The 10968-nt window shown below is 39.2% G+C and overlaps 1 long non-coding RNA gene across 2 annotated transcripts; it reads right to left on the bottom strand.

Annotated features, from left to right (window-relative positions):
• Nucleotides 1–2244: 2244 nt before the first annotated feature.
• On the bottom strand, nucleotides 2245–10711 carry LOC114478771 (uncharacterized). Of its 2 annotated transcripts, none has more exons than XR_003675906.1 (3): nucleotides 10537–10711; nucleotides 3635–3758; nucleotides 2245–2389 (listed from the first exon to the last, which is right to left on the bottom strand). It is a non-coding gene; the product is annotated as an uncharacterized LOC114478771 (long non-coding RNA). The 2 variants fall into 2 exon arrangements; XR_003675907.1 differs by having other exon boundaries at nucleotides 2254–2378.
• Nucleotides 10712–10968: the final 257 nt, after the last annotated feature.

Below are 10968 nucleotides of genomic sequence, written 5' to 3'. Positions count from 1 at the left end.
TCAGCGCTCATACAGGGACTTCCCTGACGAGGTCAGAGGTCGTTCATAAAGTGGGTGTTAATGGGTCAGATGTTCATTGGTAAACTATGACTCGAGGCCAAAGTGGCCTTTGTGATTTAATGTCTGATCAATATGAGGAAATACCAGTGATTATAGTAATAACCTTTGACAGTTATTACAGTGTAATTTCTGACAGGTCATTGCTGTGAGGAACTTACTCATCCTTCTTTAAGACAACCTTACATTCATGGAGGATAACGTTATCTGTGCAGGTGCAGAAGGTCACATTCACACTAGAATGAGGATTAGTCAGAGGACCTGAAGTCATCCTCTCATATTGTACAGGAGATTTTTATCCTACTTCCACTGTACAGTTTATTTCAAATTCAAAAATCCACAAAACGACAGGAAAAATACACAAAAACACACAAAATGAAAACAAATAGACTCAAAACAATAAAATAAATGCACAAAAAGACGCCAAAAACACACAAAACAGCAAAAATACTAAAAAAGAACAACAAAAATACACAAAATAACAATTAAAAATACATAACATAGCACAAAAATATGCAAAATATCAACAAAAAATGCACAAAATCACACTAGAAACACACAAAACCAAAACTCCAAAAACACACATAACAGCAAAAATACTTGAAATAACTCCAAACACACACACAGTGACAAAGTAATTCACAATAAGAGCAACAAATACACACAAATTACTTCAAAGATAAACTAAACGACAAGAAAAATACACAAAATAATTGGAAAATACACAAAACAACAAAAAAAACCAAACAAAATGAAAACAAAAATGACCAAAATGACCCCAAAACCACACAAGATGAAAACAAATGAACACAATTGACTCCAAAAAGAAACGACTAAATACTAACAATAACAAAAAATAAAATAAATAATAACCCACAGAATTACTGAGAAAAACACAAAAAGGACAATAAAAATACAGAAATGTACTCAAAAAATACAAATTAATAACATAAAAATACAGAAAACAACAACGAAAATACACAAAACAAGAAAATTATGCAAAAAATAATGGTAAAATATACAAAACAACAACAATAGCACAAATAAAGGCTTTGCTTTATTAATGCTCAGATTGGTCATTATTCTAAATGCTAACATGAATATTCATCATGTGGCCCCTGGGATCAGACGATCACATTTGTGTGGCCCCTGCTGTGATAACAGTTGCTCTAATGCGGTAAAGGTGGTAGAAGGTGGTTTATCTCCTTTTTCACATCCATCACTGTCTGCTGTAATGGACTGTGAAACACATTCCTCTCACTATACATTAGAGGTTAAAAAAGGAGCAGGGAATGCGTTCCATATGCGGGCCCCTCTACAGGCTCATCTATCACCGAGGCCCCTGACCACATGTTGTCTTGCACTGCCATCAATCACTGCACCGATCACAGTGAACGACGTGATCTATGGTTCTTTTTCCCTCCTTTGAGCCACTTATATTTATTTATTTTAAGATTTTTTAAAACTATAGATGTAATTTTTTCGTGATCGCCGAAGACGGAATTCACATTCTGAAACGGAAAAATTAATCTAGCCCGTTTTCTTTTTTCTCTCTCTTTTTATTTAAAATCAGCCCCCAACGTGACACGGAAATGCCTCACATGCATGTTTTGGGACAATATCACACATTTACTTGCGCTATTTGACACCAAAAAACTGGTGATTTTATGTCTACAGCAGGGCTTTAAATGTACATACAAGTAGCTTCAAGTTGAATTAAATAATAATCACAGCATCGGCTGGTTAAAAAGATAGTTAAACTGAAAAACATGACAACCTTCTGGCTTTTTGGGCAAGAAAATGAAAAAACAACTACTGGGCTTTATTTACCAGTGATTAGTTCTTATTGCTCGGAAACACATGGAAACCAGTTTAACTTTTTATTATTCATTTATTTTCAAATCATTGTTATTTAATGGGTTACTGTACCTCATTCAGATGTAGCCTACGTTTATGTTCATAACAGGAACTATCCAGAATAATAAAATGATATGTATAAACTTGTAAATATGCCGTAGGAAATAAATTCTCTCAACAGTATGATTTCAGGAAGTATAATAGCAAGTCATCTAAATGGAAAGATAATAAAAAACAGAAAATGCGTAAACCCTGAGACTCAGTTTGGGGAAATTTTAAAATGTGCTCACTTTTGTCTCAGAGCTCTGAGTTTGAAGGACGGTAGGTGGAGGTTAATTCGGTGGATGGCGGGGGAGGGGGCGGGGACGGGGGCTTAATTAGGCCAGTTCATGTCACTCTCCTCCAGCGTTCCCCATCTCTGCAGTATTCCCTTAGATCCCATCCACTTAATGTTGTGTAAAATCCTGTTGTGCTCCTCGGAGGAGAGAGAGAGAGGCAGGAATCAGAACAATAAAGTGACACATTTTAAAGAGAGGCGTCACCACGGGGGAAATAGACAGTTAGTGACACATGAAAGATGTTGTGGGCTGATGGATTGCCAGCACATCTATCTGGACCGTTATCAAACAAACGACAAATGAAGGTTGTCTGAGAGTAGACCAACCAAGAACACAAAATAAAGCATTTTAGGTCATTGCATTGAATAAATGTATTATCAGTATATTCCAATACAGAAAAAGGTCATCCTGCTTTTCTTTCTGGTGGTATTAATGCTAAATGTGTGTCCTATATTTATATCTTTCATGAATAAGTAACATCTATTTCTATAATCCAGGATTGCAAATACCTCATAACTGTTGCTAAAGCCTTTTACCTCCAAAATAATTTAATTAAGTCAGACAACATAGAACGTTACTAACTGAATTACTGAAATGTCACCTTGTTGAGATAGTTAGGGCTATCCTAAACGGCAAGAAAAATCAATAAGTCAATTAGCTTTGCAATGGATTCCAATGACAATATGTGGCGTCAAAAGATCAATGTCAAAGGTTAAAACTGTGAAAACTACAAATCAAACCAAAGTTGTGATTTCAACGGTTTTGGGTTTGTATTTAATAGCAGCCGCAGTTAACGAGTAACTATGGGCGGGGCTCCTCGAACAGTAAAGGTGCCCCCGTCTATACTAAATAATCTCCAAAGAACAACCTATGCTATGCTAACTCGCTACTCAGTACTCACTATAGCTCTTTATAGGTGATTTGCAACTGACGTCACATATCCCATGATCCTCTCTGATTCGCTTAGATCCGCCATCTCTTATAAATACACCTGCATAACAACGCATCTTCAATGGTGGATTCATGTGATTTTTCCCGAATTTCTCAAGGATTAAATATTCCAGATAAAGTTAGGTGTCATGGTAAGATAGAGGAGTGCGTGGGGTTGACCCCTACAGCAATTTGTTAAAATTTGAGGACGTTGTCGGCGTGGGGCCGAGTGTAAATTACACGGACATCGTGAACTACTTGGTACTCACTACAAGTTTTGTAACAGTGAAGGAGATAGATGATGCCTCTCCTTATACAACACACACATACATATATGCGGACATGTCTGGTTGTATGACATGGAAGTGGAAGATCTTATTATTTTAAAAACACATAAGTCAGGGTAGCGATGGACAAAAAAATGTACCCTTCACAAAATGCTCTTCACATACTTGTGTGTATTTGTAGCTTGTAGTTTTGATGTCCGATCTGTGCAGATTTGCGAGCCACTGTCTTTGACGTCAGCGAGTGAATCCTTCGATTTCTGGCCCTTCACGCTGTTTAACCGTAGGTAAACTGAAAAACAAAACATTGTTGCGAGCAGAATTGTTAGAACACCCGACAACTGCGCACTTAACTCCAATTTTGCGCTTTTCTCAATGGTTACCACCGTGTTGTAAATAAAAGTTGTCATAAAAGAAACGTTTGTTTTTGTGGTACGCACTGATTTTATTCACAAAAAACTGTTAATGTCAACATCAGAATAGCGCACGGATAACAAGTGAAAGTGAAACACAAAGGGGTTTTAACAATGTATTCCTTTAAAATTGTCCTCGGCTCCGTTCGTCTTCCACCGTTAATCCTGTTCTCACTGCTTCAGTTAACGCTGCATTATTCAGGGCTGCAGCTGCAGCAGGAAAGGAAGAACGCTGCGCGCTAACGGCACTGTGAAGGAGCACGACCACTAGTTCTAAATATCTGTCCAAACCCGTCGGGTCCCGTCGGGCTTCGGTCGGGTATCCATCCTCTATCCACAGTATCTAATCAGCTGTGCTCCGGTCCTAAAGAGTTGATGACTGCAGTTAAAATAACCTCCGTGGTGTGATTATGGAGTCCGATTTCTAGATCCTGCCCTATGCTCCTTTCAGTAAAGGTGTTAGGAGACTTCCTTAAGGAGTTAGGAAAGGGTCATCACTTGTTTTCACAATCAGACGCACTTCCACTAAGTGACGTAATAAGGTTAGTGACATCTGCCGTGGTGAAAAAAGCTTCAAATTTCTAAAAGTGCATTTATGACACTTTCCGCTGATATAATCTCAAATATCACAAGGTTTGAATGTAAATCAAAGGAAAAGAGGAACAAAAATGAAACTAAAAAAAGTCACAATGAGAATGGTTGCTCACACTCACCTTCCACTCACAAATCAACATTAATCCAAAATAAGTAGGATTTTGGTACAATTATGTAAGATATAGGCCTACATTGTAGGTATACACATGTATAACCGCACATTCCACGATGAATGAAATGTGTTGAATAAAACATAATGTTTTCTTTTGTTTTCTGTCTTTGAGTTTCCCTGAACGCTCTGATGAGCGGGTCCCTTTAAATGTTGTCGCTGTAAAGAATTGTGGCTCAGCATTATGTGGTCTCCTTTGGTAAAGGATGCATCAGTGTTTCCTAGGCTAAAGGAGGTTATAAAGGAAGCATTGATCCTCCTTTTCTTAGCTTTTAGAGAATCGGAGCGCTCCTTATGATTCCTTAACCCCCGGAAGCTTAAACACTTCCGGGTGTAAAGGAATGATAACTCTCCCTTAAACAGTACGCTGACACGCTCTGGTGGCTGAAGTTAGCGAGTAATCCACGGACTGTTGAAGGACTCCCACCCAAAGGACTTCTATTCTCAGCTAATTGCAAAATGAGATCAGAATAGTCATGTTTTAACCCAGAGGGCAGTCACTCTTACATGTTTACTACAAATTACAACAAATTTAAATACTTTGACTAAATTGTCAGTAGTTGGACTATAGGAGCAATCAACCGCACTACTTCATACATTGGTTTTCAGCAGAACAAAATGTAGTTTTGATGTTTATTTACTCTTTAAATATTTCTGAAGCAGCAGATTGAGCTGTGGGTGTGGCTGAAGACACGAGGAAACAAACAGGCAGTAAAGTCGATGGCAGCCGAGTGTGCGGCAGCAGGCAACAGGCATCAAAGAAATGTGAGAAAATGGAGGCTTTAAAGCGGGCCGAGGCAGCAGAAATATACGACACAGAGGACTGGATTTGAACAGATTCAAAGAAAAGACACCGACGTAGAGAGAAGGGACAAACCTGCAGCCTCTCACTGACAAGAGGCGACGCTAAAGCAAATCCCTGCTTATGTTTAGCCCATAAGTGCTAAACATAAGGGTCCTTGAGCAGCACAGAGGAGCCCCCCCTCCACAAGGAGAGCCTGGATAACATCTAAGCTTTTTCATTACTACACAAAGCAAAATTATCACCAAGAACATCTGAATTTCCCACATCCTGTGCACCTTCTATCACTCCCCTCTAATCATTTCTAATGCACTCTGTCTGCTGTTCCTCCCACTCACTCAGGCAAACCCGCTTTTTATCTTCTGCTTCAGCCATTGTTCTCTGCTTTAGCCTTTTCACTCCCTATCTTTTGTTTTATGTCTCGCTTGCCCTTGTTTTTCCTTTTTATTCCCTCTTTACTTGATGAAACACCATCTTTAGGGGGATTTCTCTAAAGACTCCTCTAGCTTTTATAGGGCCATATTATCGCTGTTGAAAACAAATGTGATTGGTTTGAAGTCATGTTGTCAATTTGTTCTCGTCCACATCTTGACATTTTAGTCCAATTTGGTGTAGTTTGTTGTGAAAACATAAGAGTGACTGCCCTCTATGGGTTGAAACCTAGCTATTACATTCAAATTTTGCTATTGGCTGCGAACGGTGGTTTGTGACATTTTGGTGGCTTCTTACATCACTGTTAGCCCCGCCTCTTCTATAAAAACTCACTTGTGGACTCTACAATCTGTGGTGAGTAGGTTGGATTGAGAGAATTGTGAATAGAGAAGTAGAGTAAGTAATGAGTAGCTAGTTAGCATAGCATAAGTTGTTCTTTGGAGATTTTATAGTGAAAATTGGCTGTGCCCCGCCCATAATCAAGGCGTTTTATGAACGCCCCCTCATGGCATGACCAAAACTAAATTAACATTTGCTGTCAAAATTAACACTACATTATGTTGTGGTGGGTTCCCCTTTATTATAATGTTGATGTGATGATGTGAAGAATTCTCTGTGGACACCTTCTTGATATAAACATAACATTTTATTAATACAAAGTGAAGATGAGTGTCCGAGTTAGACCCTCCATCGTAGATCTGAGTGCAGCAGAGCCACTACACCTCTACACTGAGGAACAAACAGCCAAACAAACACATATATGAACTGACGAGAAACCTGAAACCCAACATGTGGTATCTAAGGAACAAAGAAAGGAAGCAACAAATGTTTATTACGGCAGTAAAACTCCCATATAACAGCAACAAAGGCCGGAGTTAGTTTCGTTTTATGGCATACAGCTGTAAATGGAGGCAGAGCAGGCATGTGAACAGGGTACTTTCAAGTTTCACAGGTTAATACTGGGTTTGATTGCGAAACCATGTGTACAAACATCCAAATGGCCAACACTCAAGTCTAGGTAAAATGTATATTGCATTAAATGAATCATATGAAGCAGTCAATACACCTCAATGTGTTTTTTTTATTTCAATTTAAATTGTGTTATTGTCGGACCGCTATCTTATCTTAGCAAGAGTGCTCTCCACCACTTGTTAAGTTTCCTTTTACTTAAGAGATAAGAAAACGTTGGTGAATTCCCAAAAAATCAAAGGGTACTAATAAAATCCGAGAGATAAATGATTTTTTTCTTCTTTGCATTCTTAAATGGCTTCTTGCTTGAGACTCATTGTCTTTAATTAACCAAAGGTACTTTTCTTTTCTGATGTTTGCATGTTCTCCATGTGCGTACAAAGGATTTACGGGCAAAACTTTCATTAAGGGCACATCTGGGAAAATGTGAAAAAAATTAAATCCTAGCCTTCTAGTTTTGCTAATGCAGGTTCGGTTGACGATTTTCAGTACTTTTCCGTTTCCTTTCCACTCCATTACTATCAACCGTGTCCATGGAAACCCGAGCAAAACTTTTTGATGTAAAGGTTTAAAAAGGCAATGAAGGACATTAGGTATTAGAACGGGAACCATTGAGTTGTACCTCAGTGTGTGATGGTTGTGACCAACTTTCACGTTTTCCATTCCACTCTGATAGCACAAAAAGGTATTGGAGTGGAAAGACCGTCATCATTTCACCCTTTGTTAAATAAACATTAGGAAGAATTCAGCACTGCTGCTATGCTGCTCATACTGCACAGCCAACATGGAACATTAAGCTACTGTAGCTTTAAACTCCATGATTTTCAACATCCCAAATGTGCCCATATAGAAGCCCCAATTTTTCACCCATTTCCATGTCAGTTTACCCTTTTCTGTTTAGTTTCTGTTTCATTTTCTTTCCCCAATCAGATGACACTACTGGCTTTTTAACTTCTGCAAATCGTGCCAAACATGCTTAATATGGGTAAATGAGTCTGCTGTATTTTCACCAAAATCACACAAAGATTTGTCGTGTCTTTTTGCTAAAATGGCTAAAGTGAAAATCTTTCCACTCCATTACTTTGGAGTGGAAAGACCTTCATCATTCAACCTCATGTTAAACAAAAACTGCTAGCACTGCTGCTATGCTGGTCATAACATTAAACATTAAGTGAGCTACTGCTACCTTTAAATTCCACAATTTTCAACATCCCAAATGTTCCCCTAATGAAAATGTCGCCCTTATCTGGATCTTTGCACATAAACCCTTCGGTCTCAGAAAGAAAGTGTTTATCCTTCCTCAAACCTACTCTGTGTTTTACATCCCAAATGCAGTGGCTCTGGCTGCTCTCTTTTCTGTCACTAATTATACGTCTCAAATTAAGTGGCCCACTCAATAATGCAGCCAGATGCTGGAGTCCGTTCTGATGGTTTGCACTCCCACCATTGCTTTTTAATTTTTTTTTTTTTTTTTTACATTAGCATTTCGTGTGCGTCTGCAAAGGTAGGAGGAAAAACCTTCCACCAGTGTACCCAGAAACCCTCGGAGCCACCAAGGTGCAGCCCGAGCTAAAAATAGCCCTTCAGTGATAAATAATGAAGCTCCTCCCCGTACGCTGAGCTCCCCTCCTGTCTCCGGTGGTGTGGCTAATTGTCTGACTTAATTTGCAGGGAACATGTTGTAAAGAGAATTAACATTACTGGGCTGTTAATGGTGAATGTAAACTGGAGGAAGCTTAAATTCAATCACTCATCCAATGAGATCCAACCGAGTGAAATCCAAGAAATATTGTTGTTTTTCTTTGTGTGTGTGTGTTTTTTTTAAGGCACTATAAGACACAGCATTAATTGCACATTAGCCTTTTTAAACGCAGTGTTAGGAGACACGTCCGCCCACAACAAATCAATGTCACGCAGCAGCAGCAGCAGCGACTCTCGTCTCATTTATTGATCGTGGATGTGAAAGACCTGCAGCTGGTCTTTTTTTTTTTTTCTTTTTAAATGACAACGTTATAGGTGTTAAAGGACTGCATAGTTATCAATGGGTGTGGACATAACACAAAAACTGTTGGTTTATTGCGTCAAACATTCCCCCATCTTATCGCGGTCCTCTGTTTTTACAAATGTGGCCTAAAAACCTTTGAAATCTACTTACAAACACATTTTTAGCACCATATTTGTTTTAAAATGCACTTTTAAAAATTGAACTACTTGACGGTTTCAGAGCCTGTGTTCCTCCATCTTGAAATCACATGATTGATGATGTCACATGGCCCCACTGCTTATAAACATCCCATTGTTTTCTATTGGAGTGAAGCATTCAGCCTGATTTTTAGATCATTTATTAGCTTTTTCGGTCAAAATGCCAATTTGTTATGCTTTTGGTTGCTCTAAAACAGTGTTTCTCAAATGGAGGTACGTGATGGCACTACAGGGGGTACTTGAGAGAGAGTGGAAATTGGAAGCATTAAAAAATATGGGGTTTTATAATGTTTATTTTTAGTTAAAAATGATGATCATAATCATAATGACAAAGATCTTGATTAGAACATGAACAGGAAATACAAGGGTCAGTCTTGGTCCCACATCAGGCGGGACATGACTGTAAATGATAGATTACAGAAATAAATCTATTCAGGAGGCACTAAATTCTGTTTCATTCCGCAAAATGAGATTTTTAAAATGTGTGTTGACACTCTTCCATCATTATGCTCTATCGTTTTTAAATAGTTTTCTAATTAAAACGTTGTAGTCGGACAACGGGGGTACTTGGATTCAGAAAAAAGAGAAAGGGGGGTACTTTAACCAAAAAAGTTTGAGAACCACTGTTCTAAATAATCAGGAAAAGTTAAAGATGATGTAAACATCTTTTGTTTACCGAATAAGGATAAAAATGGTTGTGACCTGAAAAATAATTTGAGTGCTGAGGGCGAACAGTTCTAACTCTGTGGTTTGGTAGTAGACGATGAAGCAGAGAAGAAGAGCTCTCCTCAGGGACCCTTACGCTCTCTTAAACAGTGCGCTGACACGCTCTGGTGGCTGAAGATAGAGAGTAAATTGCGTACTGTTGAAGACGCACACACCCTGATGATAGACATCTTTTTGGGTGGGAGTCCTTCAACAATCTGTGATTACTGGCTAACTTCAGCCACCACAGCGTGTCAGCGCACTGTTTAAGAGAGCGTAAAGGTTCCTTAGGAGAGCTCTTCTTCCCTGCTTCATTGTCTACTACCAAACCTCAGAGTTGGAACTGTGGCCACCTGCGGTTATAGATTGGAACTGTTTTAATCCTCTGTCAGTAAACAGCAGTGGTTTACATCGACATCTTTAACTTTTCCTGATTATTTAAAGAAACAAAAAGCAGCACAAATTGTACTTTTGATTTAAAAAGCAACTACATGGTTTGAAAATCAGGCTGAATGCTTCACTCCAATAGAAAACATTGGGATGTTTACAGGCAGTGGGGCCATGTGACATCATCAATCACGCGATTTCAAGATGGCGGAACATAGTCTCTAAAACGGTAACGTAGTGCCATTTTTAAAAGTTAATAAAACAAATATGGTGCAAAATAATGTGTTTTGTTAGACATAGATCTTTTAATAAGGATAGTTCAAAGATTTCGGGCCACAACGGAGGAGATGATCCCTTTAACACAAAACGAACCAAAGCACAAGACAACATGCTGCACCTTTTTTTTCCTTCGTCTGGTCACGATTTGAAGCTCTGACGGCACGTAGAGGAGGATTTGTGTGAATCCTGCTGTAGCTGAAGTCTGCTCGGCCATGGGAACCCCCCTGGACTCATGTTCATCCTCTTCCTCACCCCCCCCCCCCCTCGTTGCTCATCTCTTTTTCTCCTCTTCCTTTCACTTTTCCTCCTCTCCTCCACCCGCCTACGCACGGCTCTCCACGACCGAGGCTCTAAAAATAGCATCAGGAATCCCCGCATCAGTTCAAAAGGAGGAGGAGAGGAAGGATGGAGGGGTGTGTGTGTGTTTGTGTGTGTGTGTGTCAGCTCGAGCAAGGTCATAAACCCCCTCCCTACACCCCCCCACCACCACCGTTATCTGTACTCCCGAGGTTTTCTTGATTTGTCATCGCTCACATCTGCTTTTATTTTT

This window comes from Gouania willdenowi, chromosome 17 (genome assembly GCF_900634775.1).
Source record: "Gouania willdenowi chromosome 17, fGouWil2.1, whole genome shotgun sequence".
Taxonomy (NCBI): domain Eukaryota; kingdom Metazoa; phylum Chordata; class Actinopteri; order Blenniiformes; family Gobiesocidae; genus Gouania; species Gouania willdenowi.
The sequence above is the reverse complement of the archived record's forward strand: the minus strand, read 5'-3'. Positions and strand labels throughout refer to the sequence as shown.